This window comes from Lemur catta, assembly GCF_020740605.2.
Source record: "Lemur catta isolate mLemCat1 chromosome 20 unlocalized genomic scaffold, mLemCat1.pri SUPER_20_unloc_1, whole genome shotgun sequence".
In the NCBI taxonomy this organism is placed as follows: Eukaryota; Metazoa; Chordata; class Mammalia; order Primates; family Lemuridae; genus Lemur; species Lemur catta.
The window spans coordinates 15,570-27,843 of NW_025423741.1; the positions used below are offsets into that span (position 1 = coordinate 15,570).

Below are 12,274 nucleotides of genomic sequence, written 5' to 3' on the forward strand. Positions count from 1 at the left end.
GGATTACCCTAGATGCTTCCTGGTCACATGTGCCCTATCTTCTCTCTGGTACGTGCTACTCAGAGAATATGCTTGCTCCTGAATTATGCCAGTGTTTATTCATATCCATTTATGCTGCATTGTTTTCCAAATGGTTCTATAATTTCGCCTCCCATATCAGCAGGGTGAGTGCAAGAGTTTTCCTCAAAGCCAACACAGTGATCAGTTTCTTAAGTTTCCTCAATCTGGTGAGTTGGAAACTATATCTGGCTTCATTTTTTATTCCGTATTTCCTTGACTAATAATGAGGACACAGGGCCAAAGGCGCATTAAGCATATAAAACGTAGATATTCTGTAACAGTAACATTTTGCCAATTATATGGGCTACAGATACCTTGTCCTGTTTGCAGCTTGTTTTTGATCCTGTTCATGGTATCTTTGGAAACTTTTCATGATGGGAAATTTGAAATAGAAACAAAATCGGAAAGAATAGTAGAATATTTTCTCACTCCCCTGACTCAAGAAATCACCAACCCCTGGCCAGATCTTGTTTCCTTTATACCCCTCCTACCTTAAGTTCATGATCCCCTTAATGATATCCCTCCATCGATAAAAAGTCAATATGTTTCTATCAAAGGTAGAGGCTTTCTTCCATTTTTCAGTGTACTCACAGCCACATTATTCCATCTAAAAATTTCACCGTATTAGAGATAACAGCAAGTACTCAATGTTTGCGTTTCCCTGAGACACACACGCTCATTTCAGTTTCTTTGGATCCAGTCCAAATACAGTACCTACCTTGTGAGGGGTTGAGATGTCTTTTGAAAGAGTGTCCATACATCGCGACTAGTCGGGGGCAGCCCCGGTTGTCACCATTTCCCTTTGTTTCCTACCGCTGTCCGCAGTGACCCGAGTTACTTTCGCATTGTGAGGGGTTTCATCGCGGATTTAAACGTATCTAATGTGTTTCAATATCTTGCAATTATTATACTTACTGGCGATCAAACCGTCCTGTGTTTGGCAAACGGGAGTCTACTCATTCTGGTTCCTGTGTCTTTTGACGTGACCCTCGTCCTGTTGGATATCATAGCATCCACGCTTCCCAGTACAAGAAGCGTCCGTTTCCCGCCCCAGACTTCAAGTCAGCCTATGTCTCCAGTAAGTCTTAGGACCGTTTAATAACGATGGTTGGCGGAGACCACGATCTAGATGCTGCTGAAATGCACTACTGTTGAGTTCGCACCTATGTCTCGGCACTTTCCGTGGAAAAACTAAAAATAAATAAATAAATAAATAAATAAATAAATAAATAAAGGAAGAAAAGAAAAAAAAATTACAGGAAAACACATTGAGTTTCCACTGATAATCCAAGTTCAAACTGAGAACCGAGAGTTGTTTTTACATGACTTGATCGATTTCACCTCTTCCTCTCACACCCAAATTCCCAGTCCCCAAAGACACCAACAGCATTTCTTCTTTGCAGGATCCCACAGAATAATCGTAGCCATGCACCATATAACCGTGGACTGGTTCCTACTGCATGAAGTAGGAAAGGCGAGGAAGGAACTTTCTACTGTTCCGGCTGCTCCACTGTGAAAACGTAAGAGCTGCCGTCCGCCGAAGCCAGTCTGCTCATGTCCAAGGAGCTCTGAGCCACGTCACACTCCTTTGGAATATTTCCCTGAGCCTTCATGTGGGCTCCTGACGTCTGTAGAATCTCACAAGTCACACATTGCCCTCCCGTTTGTGTCCTCCGTGCTTTGAATAGATGTGCTATTGAGTGTTTGATTTTTGTTGTCATTGGTGTATGTGTTTGTGGCAAAGTGTTGAGTGTTTGGTGTGTATGTAGCAGCTAGAGAGCGAGGCTCTGAAGGCTACTGGGCAGCAGGAGGGCGCGGGGTCGGGTGTGGGGCGCTGGGCCGGGAGGGCCGCGTGGCAGCTCGGCCTCTTGAGGCGTCCGGGGACAGCCGCCGCCGTCTAGGGCCATAGCACCCTGAACGTCCCCGATCTCGTCTGATCTGGGAAGCTAAGCAGGGTCGGGGGCCCGGTTTGTACTTGGATGGGAGACCGCCTGGGAATACCAGGTGCTGCAGGCTTTTGCCTCTTCTTTTGTCCCGCCCGCCGAGGGGTCGGGGGTGGGGGGGCCCGGCGTTCTGTGCCCGCCTCCACTTTCGCCCTCGGCCCCTGGCACTCCCCCGCCCCCCCGCCGGCGCGGCCCGCTGCCCCCGCCCAGGGCGTCCTCCCCTCTCCCCCGCTGCAACACCACCGCCAGGTGGCGGCAGCGGCAGAGCGTCCCAGCCGTTCCGTTCCTGTTCGGCCGGCAGCGGAGCCCCAGCCCTGGGCCCCACACCGGGCCGGGCGGGCGGCGGGATCCCTGAGTGCCGCTGGGTCTCCTCTCCCCCACACCCGGCACCCCCCGCCCCGCACTCCGGGACGTCGCGTACACCCGGCGCGGGACAGCCCACGGCGGCAAACCTTGTCCTGGGCCCCCGGACCCCCGGCCGACCGTGCACTTCCTCTCCGCCGCACACCAGGGCCTCGGGCCCGGGCCTCACGCCGGGCGGGCTCCTCGCCACCGCCGGGGCTCCCGAGAGACACACCGGCGCGCCGCACAGGGCGAGTTTCCGGCCACCCGGGCAGAGAGGACGCACAACAGCACACGGAGCGCACGCAGCCAAACCCAAACCACCCACCGGTCCCCCGACCCGTGGCTACCCACCCCAAACCCCACCCCACCGGGCCACAGGATAGCGGGCTCTGGCCCGCCCCGCCGCCCCCCGCCCCCGCGCGGGGGCTGCTGCCACACGCAGGCCCTGAGGGGAATCGGGGCAGAACGGTCCTCCCCAGACGGGGGTGGGGTGGCGGGGTGGGGGGGACACTGCAGGTCTTCCTTCAGGACCTCCGGGTGAAGGACCGGCGGCAGGCGCGGCCCTGCCTCCTCGTGCCGGCCCCGCCCCAAAGCCCCTCCCCACCGTGCCCTCGCGTGGGCCGGCGGAGGGCCCTATCTCCCGCACTCTCCGGCTCTGGCCCTCCGCCCCGACGCGTGGAAGCCTGTCCCTGCGCGCGTGCCCGTGGGTCTGCTCCTCGGGGTGTGGGACGGTGGTGCGCCCGTGGTTTGGGTGGGGGTGGGGGGGTGCGCGCGCAAGACCCGTCAGGCCCCGCCTGGCCCCCCACCCCCACCCCGATACTGGCAGGTGGGCTAGCGATGGGCCAGGGCGGCGGGAGGGACCCGACGGCGCAGGGAGGGACGCGTCCCAGCAGCTCGGCCTCTTGAGGCGTCCGGGGGGCGGCCACCGTCGTCTACGGCCAGACCACCCTGAACGCGCCCGATCTCGTCTGATCTCGGAAGCTAAGCAGGGTCGGGCCCGGTTAGTACTTGGATGGGAGACCGCCTGGGAATCCCGGGTGCCGTAGGCTTTTTGCTCTGCCTCTTTTTCTGTCCCGCCCTCCTGGGCTGGGAAGGGGAGGGGGGGGCCTTCGCCCTCCGCGCCCGCCCCGGCTCCCGCCCCCGGCCGGCCCGGACCCTGCCCCGTGGCCCCTGGAGAGAGGGTCAGATTGGAGATGTGGAGGCTCAGTCCCCGAGGCTGTCGCCCCTCACACACCTGCCGCAGGTCCGGGCCTCCGGAACTTCTGACCGACCGGCTCTGAATTCAGGACACAGTCTAAAGTTGTCCAAGGAGATGACCACGTTACCACCCTAGGAAAGGAAAAATTGGACCCTATCCACATATGCAGAAGAAGAGAATCTAAACAGTTGGCTATTCGTTCACGGTAACATAATTCAAGAATCCAGATGCGAAGACATCTAGAGACACTTTTCAAACGTCTAAATCTTTAGAAAATATTCTGAAGGCTTAAGAAGTAGAAACATTCTTTGGAAAGTCACGAGCAAGACCAGGGTGTTGATAGGAAATCCTTCCGTTCGATCCTGCAAGAGACGCTCCAAAAATGTACTACAACAAGGGAAAACACTAATAATATGTGGGAAAGGAAAATCACCTTTCTTCATTTTCCTCACCTCCTACGGTTCTCAAAATAGAATGTTTTCCCCTATGCACGGGAGACCTGTAGAAATCCTAGGGGAGTCCAGCAAGATAGCTCTAGGTGAAATCAACATTCCATCGATAGTTTCAATGTTTCTTATTTCCTCGCCAATACACACTAATGAATGCAATCTTTCAAAAGGATAACACTCAAAGTCACAGAAAATCTACGCGGCACCTACGGGGCAAAGGTGCCAACTTCGATGGAAAACTTAGTAAAAACGTACATGATGGCTCAAATCCATGGAGAGGCTATCCTGTAGTCCTCGATAGACGGACACAGAGTCCCCAAACTAATCATTTCCCCCAAATTAATAAATAATCCAATTTAAGCAGGGTGTATAACTAGAAACTTACTATCTGCTTCTTTCTCTTTTTCTTTTAATTTGGGAAAGGGGTATGTTAAAGAATGATAATAATGATCATGATTATCAGTATGATTATTATATTAAATCGAATTAACCGTACCAAAACCCCACCACTCACCTTATAAAAATGGGAGTTGATGCATATGTCGGAAGCCGCTGTGTATCTTTTTCTCAAGGCGTGGAACCACAGAAACGCTTCTCCCAAACAAATCCCATCTCGACTGTCATCCTTTTCCTGGCTTTTCCTTTGAAAGTTTTTGCTCTCTGTTATAGGACTATCTCATTGAGGTAGTTTGTTAATTTCACAGTTTATAGAATACATGTGGAACGATTCTGGATTCCTTCTGGGTAACTTGTGTGCCAGGGGAAACCTTCTGTTTGGAGAATACTCCTTGCTTACACAGGAAGCTGCAGTTCATCAGCGCTGCTAGAGAATGGCACTGCACGAATCAGTCGAAGTATCTTTATGCGATCTTTGACTAGGTCCGTGTACAAGGGGCTCCCGTGAGGATTACCCTAGATGCTTCCTGGTCACATGTGCCCTATCTTCTCTCTGGTACGTGCTACTCAGAGAATATGCTTGCTCCTGAATTATGCCAGTGTTTATTCATATCCATTTATGCTGCATTGTTTTCCAAATGGTTCTATAATTTCGCCTCCCATATCAGCAGGGTGAGTGCAAGAGTTTTCCTCAAAGCCAACACAGTGATCAGTTTCTTAAGTTTCCTCAATCTGGTGAGTTGGAAACTATATCTGGCTTCATTTTTTATTCCGTATTTCCTTGACTAATAATGAGGACACAGGGCCAAAGGCGCATTAAGCATATAAAACGTAGATATTCTGTAACAGTAACATTTTGCCAATTATATGGGCTACAGATACCTTGTCCTGTTTGCAGCTTGTTTTTGATCCTGTTCATGGTATCTTTGGAAACTTTTCATGATGGGAAATTTGAAATAGAAACAAAATCGGAAAGAATAGTAGAATATTTTCTCACTCCCCTGACTCAAGAAATCACCAACCCCTGGCCAGATCTTGTTTCCTTTATACCCCTCCTACCTTAAGTTCATGATCCCCTTAATGATATCCCTCCATCGATAAAAAGTCAATATGTTTCTATCAAAGGTAGAGGCTTTCTTCCATTTTTCAGTGTACTCACAGCCACATTATTCCATCTAAAAATTTCACCGTATTAGAGATAACAGCAAGTACTCAATGTTTGCGTTTCCCTGAGACACACACGCTCATTTCAGTTTCTTTGGATCCAGTCCAAATACAGTACCTACCTTGTGAGGGGTTGAGATGTCTTTTGAAAGAGTGTCCATACATCGCGACTAGTCGGGGGCAGCCCCGGTTGTCACCATTTCCCTTTGTTTCCTACCGCTGTCCGCAGTGACCCGAGTTACTTTCGCATTGTGAGGGGTTTCATCGCGGATTTAAACGTATCTAATGTGTTTCAATATCTTGCAATTATTATACTTACTGGCGATCAAACCGTCCTGTGTTTGGCAAACGGGAGTCTACTCATTCTGGTTCCTGTGTCTTTTGACGTGACCCTCGTCCTGTTGGATATCATAGCATCCACGCTTCCCAGTACAAGAAGCGTCCGTTTCCCGCCCCAGACTTCAAGTCAGCCTATGTCTCCAGTAAGTCTTAGGACCGTTTAATAACGATGGTTGGCGGAGACCACGATCTAGATGCTGCTGAAATGCACTACTGTTGAGTTCGCACCTATGTCTCGGCACTTTCCGTGGAAAAACTAAAAATAAATAAATAAATAAATAAATAAATAAATAAATAAATAAAGGAAGAAAAGAAAAAAAAAATTACAGGAAAACACATTGAGTTTCCACTGATAATCCAAGTTCAAACTGAGAACCGAGAGTTGTTTTTACATGACTTGATCGATTTCACCTCTTCCTCTCACACCCAAATTCCCAGTCCCCAAAGACACCAACAGCATTTCTTCTTTGCAGGATCCCACAGAATAATCGTAGCCATGCACCATATAACCGTGGACTGGTTCCTACTGCATGAAGTAGGAAAGGCGAGGAAGGAACTTTCTACTGTTCCGGCTGCTCCACTGTGAAAACGTAAGAGCTGCCGTCCGCCGAAGCCAGTCTGCTCATGTCCAAGGAGCTCTGAGCCACGTCACACTCCTTTGGAATATTTCCCTGAGCCTTCATGTGGGCTCCTGACGTCTGTAGAATCTCACAAGTCACACATTGCCCTCCCGTTTGTGTCCTCCGTGCTTTGAATAGATGTGCTATTGAGTGTTTGATTTTTGTTGTCATTGGTGTATGTGTTTGTGGCAAAGTGTTGAGTGTTTGGTGTGTATGTAGCAGCTAGAGAGCGAGGCTCTGAAGGCTACTGGGCAGCAGGAGGGCGCGGGGTCGGGTGTGGGGCGCTGGGCCGGGAGGGCCGCGTGGCAGCTCGGCCTCTTGAGGCGTCCGGGGACAGCCGCCGCCGTCTAGGGCCATAGCACCCTGAACGTCCCCGATCTCGTCTGATCTGGGAAGCTAAGCAGGGTCGGGGGCCCGGTTTGTACTTGGATGGGAGACCGCCTGGGAATACCAGGTGCTGCAGGCTTTTGCCTCTTCTTTTGTCCCGCCCGCCGAGGGGTCGGGGGTGGGGGGGCCCCGGCGTTCTGTGCCCGCCTCCACTTTCGCCCTCGGCCCCTGGCACTCCCCCGCCCCCCCGCCGGCGCGGCCCGCTGCCCCCGCCCAGGGCGTCCTCCCCTCTCCCCCGCTGCAACACCACCGCCAGGTGGCGGCAGCGGCAGAGCGTCCCAGCCGTTCCGTTCCTGTTCGGCCGGCAGCGGAGCCCCAGCCCTGGGCCCCACACCGGGCCGGGCGGGCGGCGGGATCCCTGAGTGCCGCTGGGTCTCCTCTCCCCCACACCCGGCACCCCCCGCCCCGCACTCCGGGACGTCGCGTACACCCGGCGCGGGACAGCCCACGGCGGCAAACCTTGTCCTGGGCCCCCGGACCCCCGGCCGACCGTGCACTTCCTCTCCGCCGCACACCCGGGCCTCGGGCCCGGGCCTCACGCCGGGCGGGCTCCTCGCCACCGCCGGGGCTCCCGAGAGACACACCGGCGCGCCGCACAGGGCGAGTTTCCGGCCACCCGGGCAGAGAGGACGCACAACAGCACACGGAGCGCACGCAGCCAAACCCAAACCACCCACCGGCCCCCCGACCCGTGGCTACCCACCCCAAACCCCACCCCACCGGGCCACAGGATAGCGGGCTCTGGCCCGCCCCGCCGCCCCCCGCCCCCGCGCGGGGGCTGCTGCCACACGCAGGCCCTGAGGGGAATCGGGGCAGAACGGTCCTCCCCAGACGGGGGTGGGGTGGCGGGGTGGGGGGGACACTGCAGGTCTTCCTTCAGGACCTCCGGGTGAAGGACCGGCGGCAGGCGCGGCCCTGCCTCCTCGTGCCGGCCCCGCCCCAAAGCCCCTCCCCACCGTGCCCTCGCGTGGGCCGGCGGAGGGCCCTATCTCCCGCACTCTCCGGCTCTGGCCCTCCGCCCCCACGCGTGGAAGCCTGTCCCTGCGCGCGTGCCCGTGGGTCTGCTCCTCGGGGTGTGGGACGGTGGTGCGCCCGTGGTTTGGGTGGGGGTGGGGGGGGTGCGCGCGCAAGACCCGTCAGGCCCCGCCTGGCCCCCCACCCCCACCCCGATACTGGCAGGTGGGCTAGCGATGGGCCAGGGCGGCGGGAGGGACCCGACGGCGCAGGGAGGGACGCGTCCCAGCAGCTCGGCCTCTTGAGGCGTCCGGGGGGCGGCCACCGTCGTCTACGGCCAGACCACCCTGAACGCGCCCGATCTCGTCTGATCTCGGAAGCTAAGCAGGGTCGGGCCCGGTTAGTACTTGGATGGGAGACCGCCTGGGAATCCCGGGTGCCGTAGGCTTTTTGCTCTGCCTCTTTTTCTGTCCCGCCCCCCTGGGCTGGGAAGGGGAGGGGGGGGCCTTCGCCCTCCGCGCCCGCCCCGGCTCCCGCCCCCGGCCGGCCCGGACCCTGCCCCGTGGCCCCTGGAGAGAGGGTCAGATTGGAGATGTGGAGGCTCAGTCCCCGAGGCTGTCGCCCCTCACACACCTGCCGCAGGTCCGGGCCTCCGGAACTTCTGACCGACCGGCTCTGAATTCAGGACACAGTCTAAAGTTGTCCAAGGAGATGACCACGTTACCACCCTAGGAAAGGAAAAATTGGACCCTATCCACATATGCAGAAGAAGAGAATCTAAACAGTTGGCTATTCGTTCACGGTAACATAATTCAAGAATCCAGATGCGAAGACATCTAGAGACACTTTTCAAACGTCTAAATCTTTAGAAAATATTCTGAAGGCTTAAGAAGTAGAAACATTCTTTGGAAAGTCACGAGCAAGACCAGGGTGTTGATAGGAAATCCTTCCGTTCGATCCTGCAAGAGACGCTCCAAAAATGTACTACAACAAGGGAAAACACTAATAATATGTGGGAAAGGAAAATCACCTTTCTTCATTTTCCTCACCTCCTACGGTTCTCAAAATAGAATGTTTTCCCCTATGCACGGGAGACCTGTAGAAATCCTAGGGGAGTCCAGCAAGATAGCTCTAGGTGAAATCAACATTCCATCGATAGTTTCGATGTTTCTTATTTCCTCGCCAATACACACTAATGAATGCAATCTTTCAAAAGGATAACACTCAAAGTCACAGAAAATCTACGCGGCACCTACGGGGCAAAGGTGCCAACTTCGATGGAAAACTTAGTAAAAACGTACATGATGGCTCAAATCCATGGAGAGGCTATCCTGTAGTCCTCGATAGACGGACACAGAGTCCCCAAACTAATCATTTCCCCCAAATTAATAAATAATCCAATTTAAGCAGGGTGTATAACTAGAAACTTACTATCTGCTTCTTTCTCTTTTTCTTTTAATTTGGGAAAGGGGTATGTTAAAGAATGATAATAATGATCATGATTATCAGTATGATTATTATATTAAATCGAATTAACCGTACCAAAACCCCACCACTCACCTTATAAAAATGGGAGTTGATGCATATGTCGGAAGCCGCTGTGTATCTTTTCCTCAAGGCGTGGAACCACAGAAACGCTTCTCCCAAACAAATCCCATCTCGACTGTCATCCTTTTCCTGGCTTTTCCTTTGAAAGTTTTTGCTCTCTGTTATAGGACTATCTCATTGAGGTAGTTTGTTAATTTCACAGTTTATAGAATACATGTGGAACGATTCTGGATTCCTTCTGGGTAACTTGTGTGCCAGGGGAAACCTTCTGTTTGGAGAATACTCCTTGCTTACACAGGAAGCTGCAGTTCATCAGCGCTGCTAGAGAATGGCACTGCACGAATCAGTCGAAGTATCTTTATGCGATCTTTGACTAGGTCCGTGTACAAGGGGCTCCCGTGAGGATTACCCTAGATGCTTCCTGGTCACATGTGCCCTATCTTCTCTCTGGTACGTGCTACTCAGAGAATATGCTTGCTCCTGAATTATGCCAGTGTTTATTCATATCCATTTATGCTGCATTGTTTTCCAAATGGTTCTATAATTTCGCCTCCCATATCAGCAGGGTGAGTGCAAGAGTTTTCCTCAAAGCCAACACAGTGATCAGTTTCTTAAGTTTCCTCAATCTGGTGAGTTGGAAACTATATCTGGCTTCATTTTTTATTCCGTATTTCCTTGACTAATAATGAGGACACAGGGCCAAAGGCGCATTAAGCATATAAAACGTAGATATTCTGTAACAGTAACATTTTGCCAATTATATGGGCTACAGATACCTTGTCCTGTTTGCAGCTTGTTTTTGATCCTGTTCATGGTATCTTTGGAAACTTTTCATGATGGGAAATTTGAAATAGAAACAAAATCGGAAAGAATAGTAGAATATTTTCTCACTCCCCTGACTCAAGAAATCACCAACCCCTGGCCAGATCTTGTTTCCTTTATACCCCTCCTACCTTAAGTTCATGATCCCCTTAATGATATCCCTCCATCGATAAAAAGTCAATATGTTTCTATCAAAGGTAGAGGCTTTCTTCCATTTTTCAGTGTACTCACAGCCACATTATTCCATCTAAAAATTTCACCGTATTAGAGATAACAGCAAGTACTCAATGTTTGCGTTTCCCTGAGACACACACGCTCATTTCAGTTTCTTTGGATCCAGTCCAAATACAGTACCTACCTTGTGAGGGGTTGAGATGTCTTTTGAAAGAGTGTCCATACATCGCGACTAGTCGGGGGCAGCCCCGGTTGTCACCATTTCCCTTTGTTTCCTACCGCTGTCCGCAGTGACCCGAGTTACTTTCGCATTGTGAGGGGTTTCATCGCGGATTTAAACGTATCTAATGTGTTTCAATATCTTGCAATTATTATACTTACTGGCGATCAAACCGTCCTGTGTTTGGCAAACGGGAGTCTACTCATTCTGGTTCCTGTGTCTTTTGACGTGACCCTCGTCCTGTTGGATATCATAGCATCCACGCTTCCCAGTACAAGAAGCGTCCGTTTCCCGCCCCAGACTTCAAGTCAGCCTATGTCTCCAGTAAGTCTTAGGACCGTTTAATAACGATGGTTGGCGGAGACCACGATCTAGATGCTGCTGAAATGCACTACTGTTGAGTTCGCACCTATGTCTCGGCACTTTCCGTGGAAAAACTAAAAATAAATAAATAAATAAATAAATAAATAAATAAAGGAAGGAAGAAAAGAAAAAAAAAATTACAGGAAAACACATTGAGTTTCCACTGATAATCCAAGTTCAAACTGAGAACCGAGAGTTGTTTTTACATGACTTGATCGATTTCACCTCTTCCTCTCACACCCAAATTCCCAGTCCCCAAAGACACCAACAGCATTTCTTCTTTGCAGGATCCCACAGAATAATCGTAGCCATGCACCATATAACCGTGGACTGGTTCCTACTGCATGAAGTAGGAAAGGCGAGGAAGGAACTTTCTACTGTTCCGGCTGCTCCACTGTGAAAACGTAAGAGCTGCCGTCCGCCGAAGCCAGTCTGCTCATGTCCAAGGAGCTCTGAGCCACGTCACACTCCTTTGGAATATTTCCCTGAGCCTTCATGTGGGCTCCTGACGTCTGTAGAATCTCACAAGTCACACATTGCCCTCCCGTTTGTGTCCTCCGTGCTTTGAATAGATGTGCTATTGAGTGTTTGATTTTTGTTGTCATTGGTGTATGTGTTTGTGGCAAAGTGTTGAGTGTTTGGTGTGTATGTAGCAGCTAGAGAGCGAGGCTCTGAAGGCTACTGGGCAGCAGGAGGGCGCGGGGTCGGGTGTGGGGCGCTGGGCCGGGAGGGCCGCGTGGCAGCTCGGCCTCTTGAGGCGTCCGGGGACAGCCGCCGCCGTCTAGGGCCATAGCACCCTGAACGTCCCCGATCTCGTCTGATCTGGGAAGCTAAGCAGGGTCGGGGGCCCGGTTTGTACTTGGATGGGAGACCGCCTGGGAATACCAGGTGCTGCAGGCTTTTGCCTCTTCTTTTGTCCCGCCCGCCGAGGGGTCGGGGGTGGGGGGGCCCCGGCGTTCTGTGCCCGCCTCCACTTTCGCCCTCGGCCCCTGGCACTCCCCCGCCCCCCCGCCGGCGCGGCCCGCTGCCCCCGCCCAGGGCGTCCTCCCCTCTCCCCCGCTGCAACACCACCGCCAGGTGGCGGCAGCGGCAGAGCGTCCCAGCCGTTCCGTTCCTGTTCGGCCGGCAGCGGAGCCCCAGCCCTGGGCCCCACACCGGGCCGGGCGGGCGGCGGGATCCCTGAGTGCCGCTGGGTCTCCTCTCCCCCACACCCGGCACCCCCCGCCCCGCACTCCGGGACGTCGCGTACACCCGGCGCGGGACAGCCCACGGCGGCAAACCTTGTCCTGGGC

General features: G+C 53.1%; 2 non-coding genes and 3 pseudogenes across 2 annotated transcripts; all 5 read left to right on the top strand.

Annotated features, from left to right (window-relative positions):
• The first annotated feature begins 1,955 nt into the window (after window positions 1-1,955).
• On the top strand, window positions 1,956-2,076 carry LOC123629196 (annotated as a pseudogene).
• A 1,202-nt stretch (window positions 2,077-3,278) lies between these two features.
• Window positions 3,279-3,397, top strand: LOC123629241. The gene has a single exon (XR_006731941.1). It is a non-coding gene; the product is annotated as a 5S ribosomal RNA (ribosomal RNA).
• A 3,462-nt stretch (window positions 3,398-6,859) lies between these two features.
• On the top strand, window positions 6,860-6,980 carry LOC123629197 (annotated as a pseudogene).
• A 1,204-nt stretch (window positions 6,981-8,184) lies between these two features.
• LOC123629252 lies at window positions 8,185-8,303 on the top strand. Its single transcript, XR_006731952.1, has one exon. It is a non-coding gene; the product is annotated as a 5S ribosomal RNA (ribosomal RNA).
• Window positions 8,304-11,761: 3,458 nt separating this feature from the next.
• LOC123629198 lies at window positions 11,762-11,882 on the top strand (annotated as a pseudogene).
• The last annotated feature ends 392 nt before the right edge of the window (window positions 11,883-12,274 follow it).